Raw genomic sequence first — 6,548 nt, 5'->3', positions numbered from 1 at the left:
GAAGGACGGCATTAGAATAAAAATTTTTACCTGTGGAAATATTTGCTCAACCTTTATTTTAACCTTGGTGGAAGAAGGCCTAACTTAAACTCTGCATTATGTGGACCTATTTTATTTATATCCTTAAATTCATGACCTGGTTTTTAATCTCTGTCCTCTAATCTTCATCTCTCTGTAGCAGTGCTCTCTGGTATCCTTCTCAAACATTTCACTGGATGTCCATCAAGTATCCCTAATTTAGCTCATCTAAGATCAACTCAGTATTATTCTCCTACAACCCTTTAAATTGCTTGCCCTTTCATTCCTAGTATCAGTGAACTGTGCTACAATATTTTACCCCAGTTATGTGATACTAGACAAATTACTTTTATTCTTCATAAACAAGACCCTTCATGTGTTCCTGCCTCTACTCACTACTCTTGCCACTCTGCAGCATGACATCTCTCTTCTGTTTTGAGGAACAACATAAAGGCATCATGCTATTTTAAAGTAAGGCTCATATAAAAGCTAGGAATATTCTTAAGCATCACCTGAGGAATCAGAAAGATCTGAGATTTCTTCTTAGTCATATGCCATTCTCATTAGCTGAAATCCTCCCCACCTCCCTTAGTTGATTACTTAATGTCTCGCACACCTCCCCTTTCCCATTTTACAATTCCTATAAATCTTGCCGTAGGTAACCTGTCCTGAGAAAAAACTTCTTAAATATGGGATCTACATTTTGCTCTGTGCTCTCATCTACAACAAGAATACTGTGCATGCTTCTCCCATAAGACTTATCATACTTCACTGTAGTTGTTAGTTTACTTGTGTCTTGCCCCCAGTAGAAGGAAAGTTCATTGAGAGCATCATTTTTTATTTAACTTTGTATTGCTGGGAACTAATGTGAGGCCTTTGACATGGTAACTTCTTAGTATGTATTGAATGAGTGTGTGTTAAATTAATTTAATATATTGCTTGTAAATAATGTCCAACACCAATATAAACTTAGGAATCATACTTGTTTAGTACCTGTGGTTTGGTTAAGAAAAGTAAATATAATGTGAGAGAAAAAACCTCTTCTGTTAGCTCTAACACATTTCTAATAGCAGATATTAGGAGGTAAGGTTTAATTTTCTAAATTATATTGTTCTTCAAACATATAGATTTAATTAAAAATCTAATACTTTTTACATATTTTAGATTAATATACACTTTGTAGTGAGTTTGCTTAGTAATGAGCAGAAAGAACTAAACACACTGAAAATAATGGAAGTGAATATCTGTTGGATTGCAACTGACTGTACCTTCATGCTACAGGTATATGTACCATGGGCATTTTGGGCATGTGCAGGTATAAATGTGTTGATGGAGAGAAACAATTATCAAATTTGATAATGCCAAAGATTTCTTTGGCCAACTGAAATCTCATAAATGTATTCTTATATCAGGGCAATACTTTGAAGGTGACATATATTTCATGATCCCTAGGAACTATGACTGGAATATGTGAGTGAAGCATTTTAATTTAAATTTTACATAAATTAACATATACCACAAAAAACACATTAAAGTGTATAGAGGTAGTGTATTAGTTAGCCAAAGGGGTACTAATGCAAAATACCAGAAATTCATTGGTTTTTATTAAGAATATTTGGGGTAGGAGCTTACAGATGCCAGGCCATAAAGCATAAGTTACTTCCCTCACCAAAGTCTATTTTCATGTGTTGGAGCAAGATGGCTGCCAACATCTTCAATGGTTCTGACTTCCTGGGTTCTTTCCTTCCAGGGTCTTGCTTCTCTCTGGGTTCAGGATTCCTCTCTTCCCAGGGCTTACTTCTTCCTAGGCTCAGTGTTCCTCTATTCCTAGGGCTTGCTTCTCTTTCCTCTGTGAGCTTACTTCCAGGGGCTCCAGCTTAAGGCTTCAGCATCAAACTCCAACATCAATACTCTGACACCAAAAACGCCCAACATTGTTCTTTGCCATGCCTTTACACCTTAATGATGTGGCCCAATCAAAGCCCTAGCCATAACTTAACCACACCCAGGAACAGACAAGATTACACAAACATAATCCAATATCTATTTTTGGAATTCATAACCATATCAAACTGCTATACTCCACCCTCTGAATTCCAAAAAGACATTACAATATTTAAAAAAACCTTAAATCAATAACGATGCAAGTACTAAATCATATCACAATCAATTTAAAGAAATACAGTTTGTCTTGGGGGAAGGTCCCATCTGCTATAGACCTTTGAAACTTACAAAACAATCTGTTTCCAACACACAAATGAACAAAGGATAAACATTTTCATTACAATAAGGAGAAATTGGGAGGGAAAATGAGTCACAGGTCCTCTACATTTCAGTAAACCTGTAGGGCATCTTCCATTTGATTTCAATCTGAAAGTCATTTTTAAGATAATGGTTTCTTCTCCTTGATGCCTTATGGGAAACCACCCTTTCCAAAATGCTTCCCCAATGGCCATTTCCTTGGTTCCACCCTCATCAAGCATCTGGATGTCGACCAAGCTCCAGACCTCTCCCTCCAAGAGTGTTCGGGTGATTGCCACATCTTACTCAATCTATGCATTAGAGTCTTAAACCCCATAACACAGTGACATGAAAACAAAATTCCCCCTAAACTTTGGCATACAGGTTTAACCCTCTCAGAACAATGAGTTGACCACCTGGTCTTCCCTAACCTTTGAGGGACAGGTCCACCCCTCCCAGACCTGTGGGGTGCTGACCTTAACCACCCTAATCCTTGGGGGATGTGCTCCACCCTCTATGTACCCTGGGGCAGCAAAACTTTCCCAGAACATCGGGCAGGAACATCCATCCTCTTCAACTCCTGGGACAAACTCACCCTCTCTGTACACACATGGGTGGACTTCCTCTTTTGGCCCAAGATGATGCCCTAATTCCAGATTTCAGCTTCCATGGATTTCCTCTTGAAGTCCTTTCCCCTTCAATCTCTCCTTTCCATGTCCCTTTTATTCCAGGCTGACAGTGTTTTGTTCATACAGCTCTCTTAAAGAGCTTGTTGGTTTGGCATGCAGGAAGCAGTGGTCCAAGTCATCAGACAGTAAGACTTTCTATAAGTCTTTCCTAGATACTGCATTTTCAAACCTGATTTACAAGCTCCAAGTTTAGTTAAGTCTTCCAATGGGGCACTTTCATCTGGGAGCTTAATTTCCAGAGGCTTGGAATTTCCAGAATCACTTCCTGTTTTCTTTGTGCCCAACAGTTCAGTCCTCAGTATATCTCTCTTATCTAGCATTTTGCTATAAGCTGGAAGCAGAAGCCAAGCCACATTCTCTGAGTTTACTTTGGAAATTTCTTCAGCTAAATTCTCAGGCTCACCATTTTCAAATTCTGCCTTCCATAAAACACCAGGAGTTAATTTTGCTAAGTTCTCTGCAACTTTAAAACACAGATTGTGTTTCCTTCAGATTCCAGTAATAGTTTCATCATTTACTTCTAAGGCGTCATAAAACATCTCTTTATCATCTATATTGATATCAATGGTCTCTTCAAAGTGACCTAGGCCTTTTCCATCAAGCATCTCACAATTCCTCCAAAAAATACCCCTTACCCATTTATAAAAGCGTTCCTGCTTTTCGGTAATCGCAAAAGCACTTCCCCGCTCCTCAGTATCAAATTTTGTATTAGTCAGCCAAAAGGGTACTGAAGCAAAATATCAGAAATTTGTTGGTTTTTTATAAAGGGTATTTATTTGGATACGAATTTACAGATACCAGGCCATAAAGCATAAGTACTTCCCTCACCAAAGTCTGTTTTCATGTGTTGGAGCAAGATCACTGCTGATGTCTGTGAGGGTTCTGGCTTCCTGGGTTCCTTCCTTCCAGGATCTTGCTTCTCTCTGGGTTCAGGATTCCTCTCTTACCAGGGCTTGCTTCTTTTTTGGCTCAGTGTTCCTCTCTTCCTAGGGCTTGTTTCTCTTTCCTCTGTGAGCTTACTTCCAGGGGCTCCAGCTTAAGGCTTCAGCATCAAACTTCAACATTAAAACTCCAGTATCAAAAACCCCCAGCTCTGTCGTTTGCCATGTCTTTTATCTGTGAGTCCCCACCCACCAAAGTGCAGGGGCTCAATACCCTAATGACGTGACCCAATCAAAGCCTTAATCATAACTAATCACACCCAGGTACAGACTGGTTTACAAATGTAATCCAATATCTATTTTTGGAATCCATGACCATATCAAACTGCTACAGGTATCAGTATTCAGATAAAGAAGAAACAGAACATTGCCTGAACAGCAAGTTCCTCCCCCAGTTTACAGGCACTTCCCCACCAGTCCCTCCTCTCATCTCAAACCAAAAATAAGCATTATATTTACTTCTAACATTGTGCATTAATTTGACATGTCTTTCAACTTTGTATAAATGGACTTATACACTCTTATTTTTGTCACACTTCTTTCAGTCAATGTTGTTTGTGAGATTTATCGATGAAGCTATATTTGTTTCTTATTCATTCAATCGTATTGCTACATAGTATTTTATTGTATGAATGTATCAAAATGTTTTCCCTAGCCTTGTATAGATGAAAATTTGGATTGTTTTCCATTTTGAACTACTATACATACTGCTCCTCTAAACACATTTGTTTATATTAGTTAGTGGAACATGCATACCCACTTAAATTAGATATATCCCTGGGAGCAGAATTGTCTGAGGCATAGAGTTTGTATAGATTCATCTTTAGTAGTCACTATAAAAAATTTTCCAAAGTGGTTGCATTAATTTATACACAATATAGAAGTGTTATGAGAATTAATTAAGCTATACTTTTTCTTCCTGTACATGAATAAGTATTTCAGAGGAAATTTTAAAATATAAGACTCAATGAATATTGGCAAAGTTGTTAATTGTTTCCTATAGTTTAAACAACTAACTATAAAAATATCTGTATTAGTTTGCCAGAACTGCTATGACAAATACCATGCAACAGGTTGGCTTAGGCAACAGGAATTTATTGTCTCAGTTTTAGGTCTAGAAGTCCAAAATGAAGGCCTTGACAGGCTGTGCTTTTTCCTAGAGTCTGTAGCATTCCTGTGCTCCCATTGCTATAATCCTTGGGGAACTTTGACTTGCATCTCTGCCTCTGCCTCTGTCACATGGCAATGTGCTTCTTCAGATGTCTGTGTCTGAATTTCCCCTCATTTTAAAGCCAATCACATGGACTAAGACCCATCCTGATTCAGTTTGGCCTCATTTACATAGGGTCTTCTAAGATCCTACTCGTAAATGAGTCCACACCTTACCTGATGATAACATCTCAAAAGTCCTATTTACAAATGAGTTCACACTGACAGGAACATGGATTAAGACTGGAATTTGTCTTTTGTAGGGTACATTATTCAATCTCCAACAATAACTCTGTAAATTTTACACTAAAGACATGATGAGAATATATTATCCTAATAATCATTTTTTATCTTAATGTAGACATAATGTAAAATTAAAAAGTCATAAAATACAGTTATAACACCTAGAAGGATATCTTTTAAAATATGATTAAGCTCATCATAATTCTAATGAGGTACCTAATTTGTCTTGCTGTAAGTTTCTGGTATAGACTAATGCTGTCATGTGTTGCAGTGAACACTATCAGGACAACTTTTTATCTTAGTCTTTAAATTTGAGCAGTAGAATCTGAGGTCCTCTATTGCACATTAAATAGAACAAAGAGTCAATTTTGTTTTTTTTTTTAATGCTGGATGCCCAGCTGCCTGATGATTTTCCTCAGTCACATATGACACCTTTAAGAGGCTTTTACTTTGACATACAGAGAACAATTTTTATGATGTGATTTTCCTAGGGAGAAATTAAGCAGACATTCAAATAAACACTGAAGGAATGAATTCCATGCAGAAGAATACACCTAGGTGAGAGAATTAACTCAGTTTCTTTAGATTCTCACCACTGAAAAGGATCTCAAAGCTAGTTACTTATTTGTTATGTTTGTCTAATTTCCAGGTGCTGAATGCCTTGACCTTTCTAACCACAGTACCACCTCTGAACAACCAGTATCAGTTTCGTTATGATTTATGAGCTCTCAGAACCAATAAAACTGTCCAGTGAATCAAGAGTGAATAACGCCAAAGTTACAAAAAAGGGGATTTTAAAATAGAGCTTTTATTGGAGGCAAGGTCAAATAAAGTGTTAATTTCTGCCCTACTGCATCCATAAAAATCTCTTATCTGTCGATGCCTTATGTTGTTAATTATTATTTTGGCCCATCTTTTTATAATGGTATGCCTTAAGATTCCTATACAAAAATGTACTTAAGAAAGAGATGAAACATGGGTATAAATGATGATGTCTCATTTATCATCTCTTTAATTTTATTCCAAATCACACTCTCCTTGCATGTATTGGAGTGAAATAGGGCAATGAGCATATAAATTGAGAGAATATTTTAACAAATGAGATGTCAGGAGATCTAGGAAATGGCCAAGTTCTGGTGGAGGCATTGTTGCTGTGAACATTTATACATATTCCTGAACTTCCCCTTGACTGTTAGATATGCTCCAG

The sequence above is a fragment of the Dasypus novemcinctus genome, chromosome 3 (genome assembly GCF_030445035.2).
Source record: "Dasypus novemcinctus isolate mDasNov1 chromosome 3, mDasNov1.1.hap2, whole genome shotgun sequence".
NCBI lineage: Eukaryota > Metazoa > Chordata > Mammalia > Cingulata > Dasypodidae > Dasypus > Dasypus novemcinctus.
The sequence above is the reverse complement of the archived record's forward strand: the minus strand, read 5'-3'. Positions refer to the sequence as shown.